The 14918-nt window shown below is 38.7% G+C and overlaps 1 long non-coding RNA gene across 1 annotated transcript; it reads left to right on the top strand.

Moving 5' to 3' along the window:
- The first annotated feature begins 407 nt into the window (after positions 1-407).
- Positions 408-3913, top strand: LOC124878805. The gene is made up of 3 exons (XR_007040859.1): positions 408-435; positions 3340-3458; positions 3553-3913. It is a non-coding gene; the product is annotated as an uncharacterized LOC124878805 (long non-coding RNA).
- Positions 3914-14918: the final 11005 nt, after the last annotated feature.

Below are 14918 nucleotides of genomic sequence, written 5' to 3'. Positions count from 1 at the left end.
TATGAATCAGCAGGCCTTGCTGAACAATCATGGAGCTTCTCAGGTTTCTACAAAAATCTGTCTGGGAGGTGTGACCCTGTGAATAAGTGGATCATTTTGAACATTTTTAACCCGAGTGAAGGTGAACCTTTCACTCTCAAACAAAGCTACTTCACGAGAAAACGATAAAAGGAATCAAAAAAATATTTGGACCGGTTTAGATGGAACCATATTCATGTGTTACAGTGGCCCACCCACACTGTGACAGGGTTTGACAGTGATGTTCATAGACGTCCAGAAACACATTTTTATTTACAATGTAACACCAAGCCTATGGAGGATCCAAATTCTGCTGTGCCTACGGAACAGAATTCTCAAAATGAACTTGACAGAACAAATGTTTAAATCTACATTACTTTTGTGTCTCTATGGGAACCTGCTTTGTACGTTCAGAAGGTAAAGGTACTTGTTTGTACATGCAAAATATTTACATGCAGGAATAATCCTCACTACCACACTGTGCTTCGCAGATGTAGCTAAGGTATGAGTGTTGGGGTAACAGCCTGGAGCATATAGATAAAACCCAACAAAACAAATGTGGCAAATGATGTATGTAATACCTACTCCAAAGTCATTCCAAAGTTGGAATGTTAAATGTTTGCCGATACTGAACAGCAATAGCTATCAAAAAGCGATACATATAGAGGTGATGCTCTGAGCATTTTTCAAATTTTCCCCTCAAACCAAGTCATTTGAAGATAAGCTCACACATGTTAAAACAAATTTATTTCTGTTCAAAATCTAACAATATAAACTAGTTCGCATTCACAGTTCATATCTATATGTGTATAAATGTGTGTACTTTAGTGTTGGAATAATTGAAAATAGATTTATCTTATATATTTTCCTCTTCTTTGACTTGACTATTTGATCTTTATAACCTTTCATGATGTATGTGTGAGTATTAGTTTGTCTGCAGGCAAGGATCAAAGGTGGAGCTGGGAAAGGAAGCAGTCACAGATGAGGGTGTCATAAAGAGGGTGGCTGATTGTGCTGAACAGACAACACACTGATCTTAAGATAGGGGGAGACTGTGGAAGTGTGTTGTTACAAGATAATGGTGTTTATGACCTGTTTACAATGCAGCTGTTTTTCCCATCCTTAGAGAGCAACATTCATGGTAAATAGGGAACCCCTAAAGATAATAAAAAGCGAGGAGCGGACAGATGGTTTTCAGAGCAGTAGGAGATTTGTAACTGAAAGCACATCTCTGTCCGTTCTCCTCGCAGCGAGAGAAATAACTAATTCTTTGTCTTTCTCTTCTTTTTGTGATGTTATAAGTATTTAGGTTGTTTAAACCTGACATTTAGCGAGTGCGATTGGGTGAATTTGTCTCTAGTGTAAAGCGCTTTGAGTGTTGGTATGACTGGAAAGGCGCTATATAAGTTTAGTCCATTTACCATAGAATTTGCAACCGGGTGCTGCAAAGTTTAACAGTTGTTAGCACTGTTGCCTTGCAACAAGGTAATTCTGGGTTTCAAATTCTGGGATCTTCCAGCATGCATGGAGTTTGTTCTCTTTGTGCATACATGGGTTCTGTCCGGTTACTTTCTAAAAAACATGGCTGCTAGGTTTGGAAAAGTGGGTATAGACAATGGATGGATTAGCTACCTGGTTTTTGTCAGCTTGTGTCAGAGTCTGGGAGTTCTGGAGTGTACAGTGCCTTGCGAAAGTATTCGGCCCCCTTGAACTTTTCAACCTCTTGCCACATTTCAGGCTTCAAACATAAAGATATAAAATCCAAATTTTTTGTGAAGAATCAACAACAAGTGAGACACAGTTGTGAAGTGGAAGGAAATTTATTGGATGTGTCAAACGTTTTTAACAAATAAAAAATTGAAAAGTGGGGCGTGCAATATTATTCGGCCCCCTTGCGTTAATACTTTGTAGCACCACCCTTTGCTACAATTACAGCTGTAAGCCGCTTGGGGTATGTCTCTATCAGTTTTGCACATTGAGAGACTGAAATTCTTGCCCATTCTTCCTTGCAAAACAGCTCGAGCTCAGTGAGGTTGGATGGAGAGCGTTCGTGAACAGCAGTCTTGAGCTCTTTCCAGATTCTTGAGTGGATTCAGGTCTGGACTTTGACTTGGCCATTCCAACACCTGGATACGTTTATTTGTGAACCATTCCATTGTAGATTTGGCTTTATGTTTTGGATCATTGTCTTGTTGGAAGATAAATCTCCGTCCAAGTCTCAAATCTCTTGCAGACTCCAGCAGGTTTTCTTCCAGAATGGTCCTGTATTTGGCCCCATCCATCTTCGCATCAATTTTGACCATCTTCCCTGTCCCTGCTGATGAAAAGCAGGCCCAAACCATGATGCTGCCACCACCATGTTTGACAGTGGGGATGGTGTGTTCAGGGTGATGAGCTGTGTTGCTTTTACGCCAAACATATCGTTTTGCATTGTGGCCAAACAGTTCGATTTTGGTTTCATCTGACCAGAGCACCTTCTTCCACATGTTTGGTGTGTCTCCCAGGTGGCTTGTGGCAAACTTTAAAAAAGACTTTTTATGGATATCTTTGAGAAATGGCTTTCTTCTTGCCACTCTTCCATAAAGGCCAGATTTGTGCAGTGTACGACTGATTGTTGTCCTATGGACAGACTCTCCCACCTCAGCTGTAGATCTCTGCAGTTCATCCAGAGTGATCATGGGCCTCTTGGCTGCATCTCTGATCAGTCATCTCCTTGTTCGAGATGAAAGTTTAGAGGGACGGCCGGGTCTTGGTAGATTTGCAGTGGTCTGATCCTCCTTCCATTTCAATATGATTGCTTGCACAGTGCTCCTTGGGATGTTTAAAGCTTGGGAAATCTTTTTGTATCCAAATCCGGCTTTAAACTTCTCCACAACAGTATTTCAGACCTGCCTGGTGTGTTCCTTGGTCTTCATGATGCTCTATGCGCTTTGAACAGAACCCTGAGACTATCACAGAGCAGGTGCATTTATACGGAGACTTGATTACACACAAGTGGATTCAATTTATCATCATCAATCATTTGGGACAACATTGGATCATTCAGAGATCCTCACTGAACTTCTGGAGTGAGTTTGCTGCACTGAAAGTAAAGGGGCCGAATAATATTGCACGCCCCACTTTTCAGTTTTTTATTTGTTAAAAAAGTTTGACACATCCAATACATTTCATTTCACTTCACGATTGTTGTTGATTCTTCACAAAAAATTTGAATTTTATATCTTTATGTTTGAAGCCTGAAATGTGGCAAGAGATTGAAAAGTTCAAAGGGGCCGAATACTTTCACAAGGCACTGTATGTGTTAACCAGTTCCACCCCTAGGTGCTGCTGGAGCCATGGTGAACCGGAGGGTGACAAGTGTAGCTCGTCTCTCATCAGCCGGTGTGCTATAAAAGGGGGGACTGCCAGTTCATCTGCGGCTGAGTGTTTTGTCACCTGCGGTATTTCTTCCTAGTCTCATTCTGAACCTTGCTTATGTTAAACAAAGAATCTTCTTGCTAAGCCTCCTGCTAAACTACCTTGCTGTTCACTTAGGTGCAGTCTCCAGTTCTCGCTCGTTCCTGGAACAAGGAACCACAGACCCCGCCTTGGAACGTGTCTTCTCTGGACTAATTACCAGGCTGGCAGTCTGAAACGAACTGGCACATGGCTCCCATTCACGAAACCCTGTCCACCCTCCACCGGAGTTCCATCACCTGAGCTCCGAGCAGCCCGAACACCTCCAGGCTTGACATGCCCTCTCCCTGGCGGACATCCTGCTCCTAATCAGTAAACTCACGTTCCCACCCAGTATTAATCTACTCGAGAGTCAAATTACTCACCACCATTCCCTCCGTACAGCTGCCCGACACCTGGTCCAGAGTCCTTCACCTGATTTGCTACAATGTTTGATAAACTGATGAAACTGTTCTCTGTCTCTGAGTGTCCTCTGTATGTCGGTCAAGTCGGCGGTTAAAATCATGACAGCTTGTTTACCATTATTAATTTCTCTCCTGGTATCTGTGCTTACATAAACTGTAGCTTAATTAATATTCTCAATAAAACTGCTCCTTTTCACATATTTTCCTACTTCAACTGTTGAGGAGAAAAAGTCAGAAGTGATGGTAGAGAGTTGGCTCTTTAACTGAAGCCACCTTTAAATAACTAATTTGCTGGTGTTCCTCATTGATTAAAATCCAGATTCTTTTAAAAAATATGTCAGCTGACAAATTCAGTGATAACATCTGCACTGTTATTTTTGTTATGCCTCCTTGTATGATAGTCTGAGAGAACTTAGAAATGAGAATTTAGAAAGCTTATTGTTCTCACCATCTGCACTGCAACGCCTCAGCTGCTCTTACTCCCTGTGTGGAAGCCAGGCTGCAGACAATCAACAGCAGAAATGAAGTGCAAACAGGGCACTTCAGATTAAGTATGCGTTAACTATTAAGTATAGTTAGCGCATAAGCTATCTGTTTATATAGTTATATTTGAAGCAAGAAAGATGCATGCATTGTCAATAACAGGTAACATGAGACAGATTTTTCATGTAACCCCTTATGAAATAAAAATGTTTTGTAATGTATTAATATAATGCAATATATTACATAATACATTTCCATATATGGGAAACAAGTGCTTGTATGTTTCTATATACTACAATGTATGCATGAACCATGTATTGCTATATATTAATAAAATATATATCATAATGGAGATAATGCTAAACTTTTTCATGCAATAGTTTTATTGAAATGGTAATTCACTCCATTATTACGAGTTAATATGAACAGTCATGTCACCAGATTTTTGCAAATACGCATCTTATGAATAAAAATATTATATTAATCTATTGCAAAATAAAGTTGTTTTTTTAAAGTAAGCTTGGCAACATGGTGGAAAGAAAATATTCTACATTTATACCATCCTTTATGCAACAAAAATATATTTCAATATATATATTTTGTGTCAATATATGAAAGTGATTCACGGATATTCCTGTCTTTTTCAATATATTACAATATATTGAATAATACCTAAGAAAGTGCCGCTTTTCAAAAATGTATGGCGATATATTTGGTTCTATCAAACCAGGTATTTTAGGGTATAAGGAACAAGATGTTTTAAAGTCTTACCACAGATTCTCAATCAGAGTTTGATCTAGACAAGAGTCTTTCTTTAAGCTGAACCACCACATTAAAGCTCTGCCTGTATGTTTATGGTTGTCCTGCTGGAAAGGGAATTTCTGCCCCAGTCCATTACAGCACTGTAACAGATAATCATCCAAACTTCAGAGCATAATCCTCCCACCACCATGTTTCACTCTGGGATTAGGTGTTCTTGGTGTAGTGAAAGGCCAGTTTACCACCACACCTATTTTGCATGTAGGCCAAAAAGTTGTGTTTTTTATTCTCAACTGACCAGAGCTCCTTCTACTTCCACATTTACTGTGTTTCCTATATGGCTTGCAGTGAAATGTAAATTGATCTCCTTCAGTGCTTTGCTTTAAACAATGTCTTTACTTTGGTCACTCTTCTCTAAAGGCCAGATTTGTGGGGTTAGAGTACATGACTAATAATTATCAAATTAGCAGATTCTCACCAGAAAGCATCAAAAGCTGTTGAGCTCTTTGAGAAACCTGAGTTAACTATCCAGCTGAATTACTTTCTAAACTCTGAAAGATAGACTGAAATCGTTTCATATATTAATTTGTGTTAAAACTGAATGTTGAAAAGGGGCTAATGAGCCCTGGTTATCCATAAAAATCAGGGGGTATTTTGGTAAATGTAGGCATTACGTTGAAGATTATTTTTGTCTACTGTTTTTGAGTTGGCATTTTTTGTGAAAAGCTCCATTGTGGAAGCAATGCGCTAAAGCAGGCCAACCGCACAGACGTTAGAGTTGCTTTACCATAGTTAAAAGACGGAGAAAATAATCCATCTACTTCTTTTTATTATTTGTTAGCTGTTTTTGTATTAAATTAGCTTATTTTATGACTTGACATGAAAACCAGGCTTTTTCCATCTTCTGGGAGGTGCTGCTACATAACGTGAGCAACAGTCTGCATGGTTTTCCTCACATGCATCCACACAAGTGTGCTCTCTCTGCTGATGGAGCAGATGACAAACATTGAGGAGCTCCTAATTCATCATGCAGGCAACAGGTTGGGTCTCTCTCCTTGTAGCTGCAGGGGCAGCAGACCCCTGCAACAGACCCCTGTCACAGGATAGTCGATGTCAACCTTCACCCATGGAGTTCCTCCTTGAGAGCACCAAACCCCCTTCACTGAACAGGATGACATCCATTTAATGTTTGGTCAAAACAATTAGAATATGTGATATTAGGAAAGCTGAAGCATTTCAGCCGAATTCTGCTGATACATTGTTAATTTTGTGTTGTATGTCCTTTTTATTTTATATATTTTATATATTCATATTCAGAGGTTCCCATTTCAGTTTATTTATATTACACTTTATATTTTGGTCTAGCACAAAATCCCGATTAAATACAATAAGCTTTGTGGATGTAATGTGCAAAAATTGGACACATCCAAGGGGTATGAATATTCTTTTCAGAACTACAGAACTACAGTCACATTTAATAAATTAGAATACTATTGAAAAGTGTATTTATTTCGATAAGTCAATTATCTAAGTGAAACACATTATACAGATAAATTACACACACTGATGTTTCAAGCCTTTATTTCTGTTAATCTTTGATCATTTTCTGCTTCCAGCCCATGAGAACATGGCATCTCAGATCAGAATATTACATCAGACCAATAAAAAAACATTTTTATACCGAAATGTGGCTTGATGAAAAGTATGTTTAATACCTGCTTTAAGGATGTTATTTTCAAATGGTACTTTTAATCTGACAAACGAGACTCATCAGAATGCATATTCCAATGTATTGCTGATGAATGCATATCAGAATAATAAGGAATAAATAAAATATTAATAAAGTATCAATAATTTATTAAAATCTTAATCTTAATATTAATATTATTAATAATAATTATTATTATTATTATTATTATTATTAATATTAATAATATTAATATTATTATCATTATTACTGTCATTATTATTATTAATAAAATTATTAAGAATTAATAAAGTACTTTTGAATTGAATTGAATTTGAATGTAATCCAGTGTTCTCTATCTTTAGATCCAGTTCAGCCAGTGCTCATGCCCTAATCTGCTGCAATCAATCTTCATATCTCATCAGCTCCAGCAACAATCATCATCTTGTGTTATTGACACCTTAATAATCTGATTTTAGGTCCCTTCAATCCTACTGGTTGACAATATCCCAAGCATCCTCCTGTGTCACACCAACTTTCTCTGTATCCTCATACTCTACATTAACCATCTCTGTGATTTTTCTCAGACAGCTTCATATACAAGATTCTTTGGAAATAAATTTATAAGCACAATGCACATTAGGTTTCTGCACAAATACATGTACCATCAAATTTGACATTACACCAGAAATATAGTCTACAATCATTCAAATATTTGTAACTTGGTCTTGTGGCCAAATTCAAACTGAACAAGATCTGAGCACAGACACACAAATTGTAGTGATTTATTCAGTAAAATGGAATGTGTTTTTATTTAAATGAAGGTTTGAAAACATTGATGAAGTTGTAGCAAAAAGGTTTATTCAGGGGTTTGATTTTTGTGTGTTTCCAGAATGAGAATCAGGAGACTGATGACTGTTTTCAGCACATCCAGAGGGTTTAATTAAAAAAATTATCTTGACAGCAGAATGTAATGAGAGCTCTCTCCATATAAATTTCTTCTTGCATTGCTGCCACAGTGAGATAAATCACATTGACACAAGTTATATAAGATTTCATTAGTTTATAACTGAGTGTCTCATCAGCTGGAGTCACCGTCCCCTTTATTGCTGGTAATATTCTTGCAACCTTTGCTGTTAAACAGGTTTTCAGCACTACTTTCTGTTAAAGCTGCATTTAACTGCAGATCTATCTATTTTTCCTTCTTTCTCCAATTAGACTGCTTTTTAAACTGTAGGCCAGTGGGTGCATAATGCTTTGGTTAAAACAGATGCCAGACTGAAAGAAAGACACATTTGCCCTGGGTTATCCCTGCCACCTGCAGTGCTTTATGACAGCTCCAATAAGTTCTCAATGTTTTCCTCACCCTTGGTGAGGGACAGACTGCATCCAGGCATGCCAAGTCACTGGCCTGGGGCCCCTAAACAGTGCCAAATTAACCAAACAAGTAAGGCATTGTGCCTTCTTTGTATAAAACTGGATTTGGATTTGAACAAATCTGAAACTGAAAAACGTTTAAACATGCAATACCAGTCGAAGGTTTGGAATCAATTACTTTCTACATTGTAAATACAGGTCCTTCTCAAAATATTAGCATATTGTGATAAAGTTCATTATTTTCCATAATGTCATGATGAAAATTTAACATTCATATATTTTAGATTTATTGTACACTAACTGAAATATTTCAGGTCTTTTATTGTCTTAATACAGATGATTTTGGCATACAGCTCATGAAAACCCAAAATTCCTATCTCACAAAATTAGCATATCATTAAAAGGGTCTCTAAACGAGCTATGAACCTAATCATCTGAATCAACGAGTTAACTCTAAACACCTGCAAAAGATTCTTGAGGCCTTTAAAACTCCCAGCCTGGTTCATCACTCAAAACCCCAATCATGGGTAAGACTGCCGACATGACTGCTGTCCAGAAGGCCACTATTGACACCCTCAAGCAAAAGGGTAAGACACAGAAAGAAATTTCTGAACAAATAGGCTGTTCCCAGAGTGATGTATCAAGGCACCTCAGTGGGAAGTCGGTAGGAAGGAAAAAGTGTGGCAGAAAACGCTGCACAACGAGAAGAGGTGACCGGACCCTGAGGAAGATTGTGGAGAAGGGCCGATTCCAGACCTTGGGGGACCTGCGGAAGCAGTGGACTGAGTCTGGAGTAGAAACATCCAGAGCCACCGTGCACAGGCGTGTGCAGGAAATGGGCTACAGGTGCCACATTCCCCAGGTCAAGCCACTTTTGAACCAGAAACAGCGGCAGAAGCGCCTGACCTGGGCTACAGAGAAGCAGCACTGGACTGTTGCTCAGTGGTCCAAAGTCCTTTTTCCGGATGAAAGCAAATTCTGCATGTCATTCGGAAATCAAGGTGCCAGAGTCTGGAGGAAGACTGGGGAGAAGGAAGTGCCAAAATGCCAGAAATCCAGTGTCAAGTACCCACAGTCAGTGATGGTCTGGGGTGCCGTGTCAGCTGCTGGTGTTGGTCCACTGTGTTTTATCAAGGGCAGGGTCAATGCAGCTAGCTATCAGGAGATTTTGGAGCACTTCATGCTTCCATCTGCTGAAAAGCTTTATGGAGATGAAGATTTCATTTTTCAGCACGACCTGGCACCTGCTCACAGTGTCAAAACCACTGGTAAATGGTTTACTGACCATGGTATCACTGTGCTCAATTGGCCTGCCAACTCTCCTGACCTGAACCCCATAGAGAATCTGTGGGATATTGTGAAGAGAACGTTGAGAGACTCAAGACCCAACACTCTGGATGAGCTAAAGGCCGCTATCGAAACATACTGGGCCTCCATAAGACCTCAGCAGTGCCACAGGCTGATTGCCTCCATGCTACGCCGCATTGAAGCAGTCATTTCTGCCAAAGGATTCCCTACCAAGTATTGAGTGCATAACTGTACATGATTATTTGAAGGTTGAGGTTTTTTGTATTAAAAACACTTTTCTTTTATTGGTCGGATGAAATATGCTAATTTTGTGAGATAGACATTTTGGGTTTTCATGAGCTGTATGCCAAAATCATCCATATTAAGACAATAAAAGACCTGAAATATTTCAGTTAGTGTGCAATGAATCTAAATTATATGAATGTTAAATTTTCATCATGACATTATGGAAAATAATTAACTTTATCACAATATGCTAATATTTTGAGAAGGACCTGTATATAATGAAGACATCAAAACTATGAACCAAAATATATAGAATCATATAGAAAACAAAACATTGTGAAATCACTCAAAACATCTTTTATATTTTAGATTCTTCAAAATAGCCTGCCTTTGCTTTGATTATTGCTTTGCACACTCTTGGCGTTCTCCCAATCAGCTTTAGGAGGTAGTCACCTAAAATAGTTTTCCAATACTCTTGTATGAGTATTGAGATTGAGTTCCCAGAGGTACTAATATAATAAATACAATCATCAAATGAGAATGTGTGTAGAAAATGTTTGACTGGTGGTGAATACTCACAAAGGCAGTGCAATTTTAGAGAGTTGGGTATTTGTTTTTTCTCAGTCCTCTCTTAAGCTAATCTGTGTGGTTTGCAGTTCACCCCAGGTTAACTTTTGTTGCAGTACTTTGATGATAAAAAAGACACCCATCACCTTGCTAAAACATTTGGATTCTAAAATACATTAAGCCCCTCTTTCAAAATTTCTGTTTGTGCAACCTCAGGTAACATTTTTAGATCATCTTATTTCCTTTAAAGGCATGGCACTATCTCCAGAGCGTCTTTTTAAAAAAAATTCAAAACAGCATTCATTTAATAATTCTTGCAAGAATGGGAACAGTTACAGAACAAGACGTGTCCAGAAAGGTATTTTGCATCTGCTCTGCCAGACAAAGCAAAGCACAGACCTTTAAACAATCTTGTTTACAGAAGGTGACCTTCAAGAGTGACTTATCTGCACCTCTCTGACACACAAAATGAGCAACCAAGAACTAAGGCATCCGCTGTACAGGACAGAGCAAATGTTTTTATTGGTTAAAACCATGAATTAGGCCATCTGCTGTTCAGGATGGTATGAATGCTTTTATCATGTTATACAACGTCACAAAACGAGGCTAAAGTCAAGTTAAATCAGTAACTTCAAATTTTATCTGTGCAGTCAGTTCATCAAGATTATGACCCTTTGAAATGTTTTGTCGGAGTTTTTGAAGCAGCAGAGCTCGTCTAACAAATCGGTCTGGTTAGTAGGATAAAAAAAAATTACTGGTAGGATAATAAAATAAATTAGGCTAACATGGGCAGTTGGACTGGGACTTCTCCACTAACCGCTGCCTGATATTGGCCCGGCACTTTGGGATTTCCCTCTACCAGTTATCTGTTTGTGGTGTTTATGTAGGCATTAATTATAAATTGTTTGGCCACAGTTCTGTAAGAAAGATATTTGAATAGAATACCCCTTAATGATCAAACAGACCTCTTTAACTTTTCCTTGTACATAAAAAAATACACATTTCCCTAATATTGGCTTTTCATGTAAACCTAACTTAGGGGAGTGTAAATTCTTTATTATTTACCATTTTTATTTTTTTTTAAACTCCGGAGGAGTAGTGCTCAGAATTGTTGTCTGAGTGCCAAGAAAAAGCCCGGCAAATTTACTTTCACAAGTGGAGCATTACAGCAAAGGCTTTAAAGCTCTGCTTGATATTTATTAAAAAAAACTTTATTACAAACTGCTTTGGGATTATTTCAATTGTTACGGAAATGCAGACAGAAATGAAAAAATGAGAAGCACGAAAGAGATAGAGGCCGATTCCAGACATTGGGGGGACCTGCGGAAGCAGTGGACTGAGTCTGGAGTAGAAACATTCAGAGCCACCGTGCACAGGCGTGTGCAGGAAATGGGCTACAGGTGCCGCATTCCCCAGGTCAAGCCACTTTTGAACCAGAAACAGCGGCAGAAGCGCCTGACCTGGGCTACAGAGAAGCAGCACTGGACTGTTGCTCAGTGGTCCAAAGTACTTTTTTCGGATGAAAGCAAATTCTGCATGTCATTCGGAAATCAAGGTGCCAGAGTCTGGAGGAAGACTGGGGAAAAGGAAATGCCAAAATGCCAGAAGTCCAGTGTCAAGTACCCACAGTCAGTGATGGTCTGGGGTGCCGTGTCAGCTGCTGGTGTTGGTCCACTGTGTTTTATCAAGGGCAGGGTCAATGCAGCTAGCTATCAGAAGATTTTGGAGCACTTCATGCTTCCATCTGCTGAAAAGCTTTATGGAGATGAAGATTTCATTTTTCAGCACGACCTGGCACCTGCTCACAGTGCCAAAACCACTGGTAAATGGTTTACTGACCATGGTATCACTGTGCTCAATTGGCCTGCCAACTCTCCTGACCTGAACCCCATAGAGAATCTGTGGGACATTGTGAAGAGAACGTTGAGAGACTCAAGACCCAACACTCTGGATGAGCAGTGCCATAGGCTGATTGCCTCCATGCCACGCCGCATTGAAGCAGTCATTTCTGCATAAGGATTCCCGACCAAGTATTGAGTGCATAACTGTACATCATTATTTGAAGGTTGATGTTTTTTGTATTAAAAACACTTTTCTTTTATTGGTCGGATAAAATATGCTAATTTTGTGAGATAGGAATTTTGGGTTTTCATGAGCTGTATGCCACAATCATCCATATTAAGACAATAAAAGACCTGAAATATTTCAGTTAGTGTGCAATGAATCTAAAATATATGAATGTTAAATTTTCATCATGACATTATGGAAAATAATGAACTTTATCACAATATGCTAATATTTTGAGAAGGACCTGTACAATCAAATTGTGTCATGAAGGAAACAGAACAGCTGCTCAACATAATTAATACACTTTCTGGCCTGTCTGTTTTCTTGGTAGTTGGTAATTCCTGACTATTTCAATTATTTTGATATCTGTCAGTCATTTCATGTTTAGTGTTAGGCTTGGAGCTCATTCTCTACTGGCCTGAAAAAATGGTTGCTGCTTTTGCAATTACAGTTTTGCACCAACTTCTTTTAAAAGACACGAAATGTTTGGATATCTGGTTACTTGCCAACACCTGAACCCAAACAGGTTCAAGAGGGTGAAGATGCCTATTTTAACTAGCAACTAATAACTTAACTATTGCAGCTTCTTTCCCACTCATCAAGATCATAATGGCCATCAATCCACAGATAAACTCCAAAGTAAACTTAGACTCACAAAAATCACCACAAAAAGGGCAGATCTGCAAGATGTAAGCAAAAAAAGATATGAGCAAATAATTGGTTTGCAGTATTTACAGCAGCAGAAGGGAGATAAAGGTCTTTGCAGATAAAGTTTCTTTCAGATGACTGGCATTTGCATTGCTTAATAGCTTGATAAAGCTTTCACAGAAAAATATTGTAACACAGAGGGAAAACTTAAAAGCACACAGCAGAAAAGTAATATTTAAAGTGATTGCGTGATTGCTTTTCACCCAAACCTTATCAACTTAAAAGGAAAATCTTGGCATGAAAGTTGGAGACCAGTACCACTGACCATATGCTACAGCACAAACACAACGCTGTAAGAGATACCAACCTCTACCAATCTCTATTTTCAGGCAGTGTGAAAGGAAATGAGGCTTCAGCTAATGTGTCTTGACATTTACCTCCTCACTTCCCCCAACTCCCTCCTCCGGTTCCAGGCTGCCAACTTAACAGGCAGTACTGGAGATCTACCAAAGAAACACATCACTACTTTCTGGCAACACAAAGTAGGCTAAAACACCTGAGATGAGATGAGATGAGATGAGATGAGATAAGATAAGATGAGAAAAAAGTAATTGACATTATCTAGATTGACAACTTCAAATTGTTACAGAGCCATTTTTAAAGCTATAGGTCTCCAGTGAACCACACGGAGACATGTTAAATACAAATGGAAAAGACATGGAACATTGGTGAACCGTCATAGTAGTGGCCAACCTCCAAAGCTTACTCCTAAACTGCATTTAGGACTCATCCAAGAAGTCAGAAAAAACCCCAGAGCAACCTCTAAAGCATTGCAGACCCCTCTTGCAAAAGTTATGGTCAAGGTTAAAGTTCAACAATAAGTAAGAGACTGTGCAAATATGGCATCCATGAGAGAGTTCCAAATGTAAAATATACTGTGGACCAAAGGAAACAGAAATTCTATCTCATATTTGCCACATATTTTTAAAGAAAAAACTTGAATATATTTGGGAGGTATACCCCTTACATACCATGTAAAATTAACACAGCATTTCAGAAAAAGAACATCATTCGAAGTCTGGCTGTGGTGTGTTGATACAGTTACACATGTGTAGGAAGTAAATGCTGGAAAGACATTTTCTTAAAGCTATGTATCTTCCAACGCCACTGATATGCAAGGCAGGTATGTGACAGTGCCATAGGTGTTTACATTTTTTTTATATGGTTTATATAAAACAATACTTCACATTATATGTATCAAAAACTGTGCCTAAAGTTAAAATATTTAAATAGACTGGTAGTGCTGACTCACAGGGCCATGTTGTGCACATGCCTCGGAGCTTGGTGTCTATTAAAATAGTTTTTCTACCCAGGTACAACATGAATCAAATCAGACATCTTGATTTAAATTGGCTTGGTTTGCTCCTCTGAGGTGGCACAGCAATTCACATGAACTCAACCACCTGCTAATACTCCACTTTTTATTTTGTTGTCCCGGCAACAGTATAGCCATCAGCTGAATGATGAAAAGCTGTCAGTTTAATTTGATGCTTGGATCAGAATGGGAGCACTTAGAATGCTGTTATGTTACACAGCACAGAAATCATCATTGAATAAAATTTCATCAGGCAGCCTAAACCACTGCAGAGGCACAGCTCCAGTGGACAGATGATATGATGCTCCTGCTCATGAGCTCTAGATTTGATTTACTGCTTCATTTGGGATTTTATCCATCAAGCAGTGACTTTTGTACTTATTGGGTGTTTTGACAAAGTGCTGGCTGTTTTTTTTCCTTTCAAGTGGAGCAAAGCTTTTATACAGTATCAGATCCAGATGTTTTGTTTTGAAAACCTAACAATCTTGCTTATCTTGCTTAATGACAAGTGAAAATGTGGATCTACTTTCAGGGGAAATTTGTG

Source organism: Girardinichthys multiradiatus, chromosome 13 (assembly GCF_021462225.1).
Source record: "Girardinichthys multiradiatus isolate DD_20200921_A chromosome 13, DD_fGirMul_XY1, whole genome shotgun sequence".
NCBI lineage: Eukaryota > Metazoa > Chordata > Actinopteri > Cyprinodontiformes > Goodeidae > Girardinichthys > Girardinichthys multiradiatus.
This window is presented reverse-complemented; position numbering and strand designations above follow the sequence as displayed.